A 12,029-nucleotide genomic window follows, 5' to 3' on the forward strand; every position below is an offset into this window, starting at 1 on the left:
TTGGTGCTTTACAACAGCAAAACCAATAGGCTGCTCCAAACTAAGAAAGGGAGAAAGTGGGCACCAACTCCATGCCAAGTGCCAGAACCATCCTAAAACTCAGCCACAGACAAATGACAAGTGAGAAGATTCCTTGTCCCACCATCTTTTTCCATATTCTGTGTCTTTCCTATTCCTCACAGTAATAAGAAAGAGAAACCAAAGTTTTGTGTATTCCTAATAATTAAGGCCATTTTTGTTAAAAGGGGGAAAGTAGGGATTCATTTTCAAAGGCTCCTCAGCTGTTTTTCAGCCTACTCACCACTTGCCTTATGTCCTGGTGGCCCCAGAAGTCCTCTTTCAGTATGTGGAGTTACCTTTCCAAAGGGCAGAACCGAATAAGTAAAGTTAAGAAGTTCAGAAAATTCATTTCAGTACTTGCCAAGCACTGTAAATAAAGAAAATATAGAGCCTCTTCTGTCAAATCATTTATGTTTAAACTGTATTTTGAGAAAACATTTGTCTGGTTCTAATGTCTGCTGCTGTTTATAAATAAAAGTTACAGAATTGTGGGGATGCAAAATGGTACAGCCATTTTAGAAAAGAGTTTGGCAGTTTCTTATAAGGTTAGATATACATTTACCATATGACCTAGTAATTTCACTCCTAGATGAAATGAAAATTTATGTTCTCATAAAAACCTGTTCATGACTGTTTATGATAGTTTTGTTCACAATATCCTAACTTGGAAACAATCAAAATTTTCCTCCACTGGGAGATGTGGAATGGGTAAACACACTGTGGTACATACATAGAATGGAACATTGGTCCATATAAAACAGGGACAATAATAAAATTACACTAATATATTAAGGAAGACACATAGAAGGATACATATACCTATTCAAGATAGAGTCAAGTGTAACTCCATCAGAATTTCAACAGTTTTTCATGTAGGTTGATGAGCTAGTCATAAAATTTTATGGAAAAATTAAATTCCAAGATTAGCCAAGAAATTCTGAAAAACACCAGCAGATTTGCTCTGCCAGTTACCTGGAATTATTATGAATAGAACAGAGTTGAGAAAGGGTCCCAATTTTTTAATTTTTAATTAATTTTTATTGGAGTATATTTACTTCACAAATCTAGGTAGAAAAAAGAACTCAAGGAATTCCTCTTCATTGGTAAACTACTCAGTCTCTCATCCTGATTACTGATACATTTTCCTGTCTCAACATTTGCTTATGCCACATTCTCTCCTTTTACTTCCATGCTAGAATTAAAATGCAATCTAGAGAAGCAACAGACAGGACTCTGAAGAGTACATCACTCTTTGCAGGACCCTAGTACCATGGACAGAAGCACTAGCCCTGCCTGTCCAAATAAAAATGCATTCATGTCTGCTCAATTGGCAAAACCTTTCCTCCAAAAGCTTCCTGAAAGAGATCAAACAGGCATAGATGCTGCACTGAGCACTAGACAGCAAAATCAGGAGACCTAGATAGAGATTGACAAAATCTGCCACTAATTCATGACATGATCTTAAATGAGTTACTTCACATCTGTCAAAGTCTCAGCAGGAAAAAAGTCAAATCAGGTAGCTCAAGAGACTTCCAAAGTGTTGGGAGGCTGAAGAGAATCAATAAGGAGTGTTGAAATACCCAGACATTAGCAATAATGGAAAGCTATTTCCTCCTTTAGTCCTGAAGATGTAAGAGGAGAAGGTGAGGGTGTTACAGGGACCCAGTGAGATAGGAAACTGTAAAGGAGGGGAAGAATGAGCCAAAGCCAAAAACCACATCACAAAACGTGGGAACATCAATTCTCTCCTCCCCTCCTCAATTTCCTTTTGGTATCTTCCATTAGCTAAACTCAACAGGCTAATTGGAAAGAGAGTATAAGTGATGGTGGCCAGCCTCTACAACTCAGGTCAGGGCATAGAGGGACCACGAATTGATCCTAGAAAGAGTGGAATGAAGAGAGCAAACTAAGCATTGCAAGGACCATGCTATTTACTAAAGGTATGTAGACTGACAACTTCGAAAATCCCCGATACGTAAGAGAGTCTAGCAATCTACCTAACTTTTGAAACCTCCCTCCATGTTCTCTAGAAACCAGACTTTCACAAAGAATAATTCTTATTTCCTCAAGAATGGCATTCTCTTCAGTCTTTGGGCTAAAACCTGTTTCTCATTCAGCTAAATTGAACTTTACCCAGTGGGAGACATTCAATATCCTTAGTCAGGCACGAGCACCTCAGTTGCCTATAAAAACTTTGACCAAAGTTTTTGGTCAAAGGAATAAGTATATGACTAAATTTTGATTTCTGATTTCTTCAGTTAAAGAGCTAAAGATTTTAGAGATTTGTTCTAAAAAGAAAAAAAGAGTACAGCCTTCAGGTAGGGCTTCCTTCTTCACTCTGCCATCTTAGTGCATAGAATTATGAATAAATATCTGAATATAATACAGACAAGAAGAAAAAATAGTCTGAGATTCTCCAGTTTTTAAAAACTTATCTTTCACTCTGTGTGTAACATATTTCTCTCCTGACTTCATAACTATGCAAGGGGTTATAGGTATGTATGTATATGCATTTACATACAGTTCCAGAACTGAAGCACAATTACATGGAAAACTGGGTCACTTGAAGATAAACACAGTTTAATTTCAGTTCTTAGGACACTGATTAGGACATATGACACCTGTTTTACTTTGATTTTTTTTTTCCACAATCCCCCAAAGGACAGACTTTATCCTTCGCTTAAACTCAGAAAATGTTTAATCTCTGTGTATGTTTCCAGCTGCAATGGGAGTAAAAACAACTCCGCCAACATGAGAAAGAGCTACAAAGTGGGAGCAAGCCAAGCATGGCTTTCAGCAGTTGTGCTTAAGTTGTGCTTATAAGTTCACCAGCTATATATTCGACATGGCACTGGTGTTGCCACCCAACAAGTCCTAAGTCCTGTAGCTGCCCCACTCAACTCTCAGTGGTAGCTGTGTCCAGGGTGCTTCTCGGGAGGATGCAGATGGCATCGAGGGCTTCCGAGGTGGTTCAGTGGTAAAGAATCTGGCTGCTGATGCAGGAGATGCAGGACATGCAGGTTTGATCCCTGGGTCAGGAAGACCCCCTGGAAAAGGGAATGGCTGCCCACTCCAGTATCACTGCCTGGAGATTCCCACGGACAGAGGCGCCTGGCAGGCGACAGTCCACAGGGTCACAAAGAGTTGGACTTGACTTAGCAACTAAACAGCAGCAGCAGCATGTGGCATTGAGGTTGCTTTTCTCTGTCAAAACCCTCCTGTTCTTCATCCGTCAGGCGTTGAGCTGTTAGACTGACGCTTCAGTGTGACAGTTCACTAAGCTGCTCATCTGGGGCTCCCAAACTGAAAGGAAGGGGCTAAGCCACACGTGGGTTGCTGACACCCTTACAATTTACGGTGTTCTTCCCATTTAAAGACTGCCAGAAGCTATTCCCTGGATATACCGTTGGATAGGTGGCTGAGTCTGAGCCACTTTTCTGAGCTGTTCCATGTAGCGACCACATAGCTAATTTGCCTTGTGGCCTGAATATACGGGCTCTCTGGCAGTATTCAAAGGGCTGTACTGAGCAGATCCTCAATATCACACAAGAATAGCTGCAGCTCTGACCCACCTCCAAGGCCTGAGGCAAAGTACAAAGTAAATAGACTCTTCTTGGAGCCTTTCCTTCCTTCTTCCTAAATCGCCTTTCCTTCTACCTCTGACCCCCATCATGCCCTCATAAAAAGCCATCCTTTTTCATCTGCTTCCCATTCTGCCCTCATAATGATCTATGACTCTCTAAAGCCCCAGTCTGTAGGACCCATCAGTGGCTATCTTTCCCCCAAAGAGTCTCTCAATCCAAAATCATTTCTCCCTCCCTAACACCTCACAAGAAGTGGATGATGGAGAAACTTAACATTCTCTAGAAATACCTTAATTTTGAGGGGAAAACTGTTAAGTCAAAATAATATAGCACTCAAAGAAAATAACTAGGAAATGTGCTTTTCCATTTTCAATTAACTTTGCCTCCCTAAACTGTCCAGAGGGAAGACAGTGGAGAAAGTGGGGAACTCTACCATTTTAAACTTCCTTTAGCAAAGGGAGAAGTAACTGCCTGTCTGACTCCCTCCAGGGAGAAGAAATGAATGAGAGCACGACTCTTCCTCCTTCTAGAAGCCATCAGCCACTTTAGGACAGCCTATGTCTACCTTACAAAAAAGGTTTTAATATGGTCATTAAATCTATTCTAACAATTTCTATTAAAATATCCTTTTTGAAAATGAGTTTATGAAATGTTTGACACAGACTCCTCACCTCCAAATTTATGCCACTAACTACATAATTTGAAATTACTCTTTTTTAACTAAATTTAATTACTCTAACTACTCTTTAGCTTTGGGGATATCATCTTGCTCTTGTAATTATCCTAGCTTTCAGTTTTACCCCATGTTATCTATCCTAATACTTTTTTGAAAATAAATGTACTGTAAGTAAATGTCAATAAAGATATAGTTGAAAGAACTCCACAGATGACGAATATAATTATTCTGATTCTTGAAACCAGCACTGAGTTAAATATTCATGTGGGGCTAAGATATTAATCTCTAAGCTATAAGAGGACCCAGGACTGAAAAAGTTAACATGTCACTTAGATGTTAGCAACTTACTCCATAGAATTGGCCTCATCAGCGATTACAATAACTCACACACATTCAACAGAATGACCTTTGCAAAGCTTATGGCTCAGACCAAACTGTCAACTCTCTTCCTTGAAAGATGGCTCCATCTAAAATGTCTCAACTTTCCAACTGACTCCACCCTATTCCTACTGACATACTAGGATGCAGGAATACCATCATAGATCATTTCTTATTGCATTGGGTGCTTTCTGAAAGAAGGAGCAAGACTGGCAAACAGCAACTGAAAAATCCATTAAATAAATCTATCAACAAAATGCAGAATAAGCTTGAAAAATAATGAGACCATTGCTGAATGAGGCAGATGGCTTGGCAACCCCAAAAGACTAACATCAAACAAACATTCATTTCAGTTTTTATCTAGCTTCACTAAATTAGTATGTGAATTCAAACATTTGTCTTTTGATATTTCTTTCCTGGTCATGGGAACTATGTGAGTGAGGACCACTAGCAAGAGAGGAGGAAATGCTAACCAAAGAAAATGGCACTTGTAAGTCATGCTGACACTAAGCCTTATAGGGGTATAATAAAATCTATTGGAGACCTTCCATCTATACCTCAAAGGCCTAAGGACATATCTGAGTTCTTCTCTCATATGTAATTATCCATAATTATTGCCCTAAGTTTTTCAAACTTTACCACCACATTCTTTGTGCACTGAAGTAGAATCCTTGCCATGCTATTGGTGAGTTGATCTTCAAAGATACTCACAAACAGGAGAAATAGACTTACTCTATGAAAGTTCAAAAAGGGGTGTTAATTGAGAGGAGAAAAATCTCTTGCTAATCACATATGTAAAATGAGAGATACAGCCATATTAAAAGATACAGCCCTCAAAAGTTTACTATTCAAGAATATCAGAACTTGGTCACCAGACCATACAAAGACTATACTAAAGATAGGTATGCACATCCCACAAGATTCACTTAGATTTTCTACTCAAAAAATGAAAACTTCAACACACTGAATATTTATAGGAGACCATAAAAGAAAATTAGCAGTTAAAAAAGGAAGCCACTACAAAGGAAAGGATTTGCCATTCACTCTGGAAAAGTCAATGCTAATCTCTCTTTTAAATGACTCATTATGAAAATAAAAGATGTTCAAAATGCATCAAAAGAATATGTGAGCAGGATTAAAGACAAATTTAAGACTGGCTTTATTCTCTTTTCAGGGCTGTCAGTCAAAAGTATTCCTGTTCCTGGGGAACTAGGGAAAAATTACCTCTCTCGTCATCCCACAGAACTCATAACCCTAATGAGAAGAAAAATGATGATTCGTAAGCATAAAATACTGACACATGATGTGAGGCTGTCTTCAGTGAAGAAGTATTTCCAGTTAGACAAGAACTGAACCACTTGTATAAGGGATTTATAAGCTTTTATTCTCGGTATCCAAGCTGAATCTGTGTGCTAAAATCTAGGCCACAAAACCTGAAACTCACCCAAGTGTGTACAGTATAGCCAAGGAGGAAAACTTACCTGAAAGGAAATACACTAAAGTGTTCTTTTAGAGACTTCCCAGGCAGTTTAGTGGTTAAGACACCAAGCTCCCACTGCAAGGGGCATGGATTCAGTCCTGGTCAGGGAACAAAGATCCCACATGCCACATGAAATGACCAAAAAATAAAGAAACGATTCTTTATAGGAAAGTCCCTCCAGTGGGTCATGCATTAATCTTGAACAACCTTCTGCAGTTTCCATACTTGTTATAATAGCATATGCTAACTTTATAATCAGAAACAACACTCTGCATGTTTTCCAAATGTTAAGATAAATTATAGAGATAAAATCTTTCAATTGTTTTCCCTATTTTCTAGTTAGGTAAATAAGGCCAGCTTCATCCAGGAGGTTCTCACATGAAACATTCTCCCAGTATCACTTAAAACTGCCATTTCTCTTCCTTTTAAACCCTCAAGACCTGTCAAACCAAGAAACTGTTTCCCCATTTTAACTTTAAAAATGTATAAAATATCTTTGCATATAGAGTTATTAGTCAAAGCCTAAAATTACAAAGTGTTTCTTGCTTTAGCTCTATTTCTCAGGGAACATAGAACCAATAAAGGAGGAGTTAATAGATAAAAGGTTTTTCCTCTAGATACGAATTGTGTTACATCGATTATAATGTAAAATTCAAGTGTATAGAAATTCACTTGACAGCTACTAAACAAGACAGCATGAACAAGAGTAATCTAATATATACTAATTTCAGTGGAGAAAATAAATGTTTGTGGGAGGGGGGAGTTTAAAGTGGCATTTAAATATAAGTACTATTGTAAGTACTATTTCACTGTAAGTTCCCACTGTGCCTCATACAATGCTCAGCACACAGTAAATAGTCAAGTGGTTTAGTGGAAAGAACAGTGGATTAGAAGTCAAGAGGACTGGATTCTCGCTCCAGCTTCACCACTATGTAATTAGCTAACTTTGAATCTATCATTTTATCCATTTCCTCATCAGTAAAACAGGAATTGAATCTACCTCGCCTGCCTCAGAGGCCTGGGTGAAGATCAGAGAATGAATGAGAAGGAACATTTTATTTAAACTATAAAGCATTTTTCAGCTCACTAATTTACCCCTTTATATAATCCTGCTATGGAAATAAAAACTTTATTATAAAATTACATCTTATCATCACTAAAATTCCCCAAGATCAATAATAATCAACTCTACTTGCTTCTGTAAGTACATTTTGGGACATGAAATGGTTGGGTGTTAAAGCATCAAGGATATTTGAAAGGCTGTTTTCTAAGTTATTTGAAATTCTTAATACAATTTTAAAAGTTCCCTCTTCTGAGAATCAAGCCATAGTTGCTTAGAGTTTTGACAATTGACACACCTCATGGGACCAAGCAAGAATTTTGTTTCTTCTGTCAGCCACGCACTGTTGAAAGAAGAATGGTGCAGGAAAATTCAAAATAATTCATTTTTATTCCTCCTTGGAGTGACAAAAAGATACTGAGCAAAATTTAAGGACACTGAAACAACTTTTAGACTGATGGGCAAGTAGAGCAGTGGTGTCAAAGCTTTGAAAATGCTCAGAACATAACCACACAGAGTTGGTTCACTTTATATACCAGCAGTCAACAAACTTTTCCTGTAAAGGGTCAGGAAGTAAATAATGAAGGCCTTGCAGACCATGTAGCAACTGTCACAGCCACTGAACTCTGTTCTTGTCATGTGAAAGCAGTCATAGGCAATACACAAAAATAAACTCTAATAACACTCATTTATGAATGTTGAGTTTCATATAATTTTCAAATGCTAGGAAACTTTATATATAATTATAAAAATTATTTTCCCTTCGATTTTTTTTCAGTAATGTAAAAGCATAAAAACTATCCTTATTAATAGCTTGCAAGCTGTAAAAAACAAGTCATAAGCTGGACTTGGCACAGAGAACGATCCTTGTTTTAGTCAAAGAGATCACATGAATTTAGGCCAGGCTCCCCAGAAGCCGATCTGAAGAAAAGAATCAGTGTACAAGTAATTTATTAAGGAAGTCCTGCCATAAGAAACCAGTCAAGGAGAAGAGGGAGCAAAGAACAGAGAAGAAAGAGAAACTATAAGAGTCACATCTCAAGATGGCCCTCAATGGGGCCTTCCCTGGTGGTCCAGTGGCTAAGACTCCACACTCCCAATGCAGGGGGCCTGGCTTCAATCCCTGGTCAAGGAACTAGGTCCCACATGCCACAGCTAACAATTCCACATGCCACAACTAAAGAGCCTGCATGCTGCAATGAAGACCTAAAAATCCTGCGTACTGTAACTAAGACCTGGCGCAGTCAAGTAAATAGATAAATGTTAAAAAAGAAAAGATGGCCCCCAATGGTTCCCACCTACTGCTATTCACACCATTGTGTAGTTCTCTCCCACAATGTACCGGAGTTGGCCTCTGCAATGGAACACAACAGAGATTATGGTATGTCATTTCCACAATTAAGTTATAAAAGACTGCTGATTTTGGTCTTGGGCACATTCTCTCTCTGTGTGTCTCGCTAGCACTGGAAAAATGCAGCTGTCATGTCCTGAAGACATTCAGGCAGCCCTGTATAAAGGTCTACATGGCCAGAAATTGACTTCTCCAGCCAATAGCATATGAGTGAGCAGGAAAGCAGATCCCCCAGCTACAGATGACCATTAACTCCAATTTAATGAGAGATCCTGAGCTAGAACGACCTAGTTAAGCCATCCCAGATCTCTGACCCTCAGAAACTTCGTGTTAAAATATTTTTCTTGTTTTGAGATGCTAAGTCCTATGCTAATCCTTCACACGGTAATCAGAATTTCAAAGCCATGCAAGGAGGTGGACTCTGAAACCTCAGGGGGCCTCCGGCCCCCGGAATTTAAGTTCCTCCTCAGAGTTGCCCAAACAGGAGAGACAAGGGGGCTGGAAATTTACATGTCTATCACCCATGAGGCAAGAGCCACTCCAGGGGAACATAAATTCCCAGGCTCCTCTATCTCTCAGCATGTGAGGGGCAAAAGTGGGGGCATACCACAGAGAATGAGTCTCAGGTGATGTTTTGGTAGTTAAATGTTTAAAAGGTTTTTGGTGGGAGGGATCTGGATACGTGCTGACATTATCGACTATAGGCCATTTCTTTTTGGAGATACAATTTACTTACAACACTGGGTGAGTTTAAGGTGTACAATGTGTTGATTACCACCATAGCATTAGCTCACACCTCTCTCACATCACATAATTAGCATTTCTTTTCTTATGGTTAGAATGATTAAGATCTAGTCTCTTAGCAACTTTGAAGTTTATAATATAGTATTGTCTCTAATCACTATGTTGTGCATTAGATCTCCAGGACTTATCTATAGTTGCAAGTTTTTACCCTTAAACAACATGTGCCCAACTCCCCTACCCACCCTCTCCCCAGCCCCTCAGCCCCTGGTAACCACCATTCTACTCTCTGTTGTTACAAGTTTGGCTTTTCTAAATTCTACATATAAGTGAGATCATATAGTATTTGTCTTTTTCTGTCTGACTTAGCTCACTTAGCACAACACACAATGCGCTATTGGCCGTTTTTATGAGTTTGTCATCTTTAACGCAAGTTTACAACATGTTGTAAATGAAATTTACTTACCAACAAGGCTCAGAATTCCAATTCACATTCCATCCATGTCCCAAAGACAAGCTGAACATAAAGAATTCTCACCAGGACAATCAGATATTGATGCTTTAGATAACCTAGCATGAAGACAATCAATAAAATCACTTTGCCAGTTACAGATGTTAAATGATGAAAAACATCAAAAAGTTCTTTGCATGGCCACAGATAGCAATTTTCCTGGGTATGGAGAGCTAGCCTCTAAATTCCTACATATTGTTGTTCAGTCGCTAAGCTGTGTCCGACTCTTTGCGACACTATGGACTGCAGCACACCAGGTTTCCCTGTTCTCCACTACCTCCTGGAGTTTGCTCAAATTTATGTCCATTGAGTCGGTGATGCCATTCAACCATCTCATCCTCTGGCGCCCCCTTCTGCCTCTGCCCTCAATCTTTCCCAGAATCAGGGTCTTTTCCAATGAGTCGGCCCTTTGCATCAGGTGGCCAAAGTATTAATACTTAGGACAATAAAAGTTTATAATAAATTCTTTAGTAAATCAAATAACAAACTAAGTATCCATTCCCTAACCAATATTAAAATTTTTAAATCAATCCTGGTATTTTTTAAAGGAAAGTTAAAATAGTGACCATCTCTAAATCTTAAATATCCCTCCTCATCTCTATAAATTAACCCACTTTTCTTCTAGTTTATAAGGAATTCAAACTGGACCACAAAACTTGGCACAACTGTAATCCTGCTGAGCACTGACTATATCTGAGCCTGACTGTTTTAAGCTGCCACAAGGGCAAAATGAAAATAGCATGGACGGCTGGACAGCAGAGCCACAGAGCTGTCAGGACATGGCTCAAAGCTTAGGTCCCCAGGATTCTGCAAAATATAAAGGGATACTGAAGCACCAGGGAGGGTGCCAGTTCAGAGACCCCTTTGAGATGTTTCTCCATCCTCAAGCAACACACACACACTCTATGCCAGCGATTTTTATTTACCCCCAGATTCATGTCTTATTCTTGCCCAGCTGTGCGCCATATTACAGACTGGCTGACCCCTGCAGGCCAATCTCTGCAGCCAACTGGTTCTTGGCTTGTTCCCACCAACAGGAGGGACAGTCAGAAGACCAGAGGGTAGGAGAAGGGGAGAAATCAGGAATCTTCTCCCTAACTCTTTCTTTGCTGCAAGGCAGTAACTCTGTCTCTACGGCTCCAGCTCCAGTGGAAAGTCCCTACCCACTAGCTCCTGCCAGAGCTCCTCAGCTTCCGTGCTCTCCTAACACTCCTGATTCCTGCTGCTCTTTAGCCAAGGGGTAGGAGTAGCTCCCTCATATGGTTAATTTCCGTGTTGCCTCACAATCCCCTATTTGACTTCTCAGCTCTTCCACCTCCTATGTAGCCAACTCCTCATACTGATTTTCCTCTATTTGAAGTAACTGAGGTGGTTTCTCTTTTGCCAACTGAACCCCCATCCACCTACTGGGCATGTCTGGACTCAAATGGGGATCTCAACACTGGTACACAGGTTTCAACAGTCAAACTATTCCTATTAATTTAATATATATCAAGCAAGGAAGCAAGTAGCTGTTTTTGAGCCCCAGCTTTGGGTGTGCCTGCCGTTGTACAGGACACAACAGGTGGGGGGGCCTCAGAGTCTCTGAGGATCACATCCGTTACCTAAAAAGCTTTTGAGAATAGCTCACTTGGTGCTTCCAGTTGAGGTCTCCAAGGTCTGCTTCCTTGGCTTTCCTGGAGGCTGCAGCTTTGTTCTCACAGTTTCTCAATATTCACTTCAGCTCTTATTTCTATGTTAAACCACTTTAATTCTTAATTATCTAGAAAGACTCTGTTTTATTGACCAACTCCAGAGTAATACACCATATAAGTGTACTTTAAGTATATTGTGTCAAAACCTAACCAAATAGTGAGATGTGAAATTGGAGTTGTTTTTATTTGACATTCCTTTGTCTCTCAAAGTAACTAACATGACTGAAGCAGATACTGTAAAGTTGTCCAATTTGACATCATTCCAACCCTCTCTTGTCTCAGGAGTGCTGAAAGCTCACCTTTTCAGACTCCCTCATGTCTAGGGGTGGCCACGTGACTCAGTTCTGTCCAATCAAACACAAGTACAAGTCAACTGGCGCTCCTTTCCCTCTTTCTCTTGTCTGGATCTCCCTCAGTGCGCAAAGTGAAACAGCCACTGGTTATGATGGTACAGCACAAAGAGAAGAAGAACTTTATTCCTTCATGGCATCCTC

The 12,029-nt window shown here is 39.6% G+C and overlaps 1 pseudogene; it reads left to right on the forward strand.

Annotated features, from left to right (window-relative positions):
* Nucleotides 1-2,999: 2,999 nt before the first annotated feature.
* Nucleotides 3,000-12,029, forward strand: part of LOC122690542 — a 54,471-nt pseudogene continuing 45,441 nt past the window's right edge.

The sequence above is a fragment of the Cervus elaphus genome, chromosome X (genome assembly GCF_910594005.1).
Source record: "Cervus elaphus chromosome X, mCerEla1.1, whole genome shotgun sequence".
Taxonomy (NCBI): Eukaryota; Metazoa; Chordata; class Mammalia; order Artiodactyla; family Cervidae; genus Cervus; species Cervus elaphus.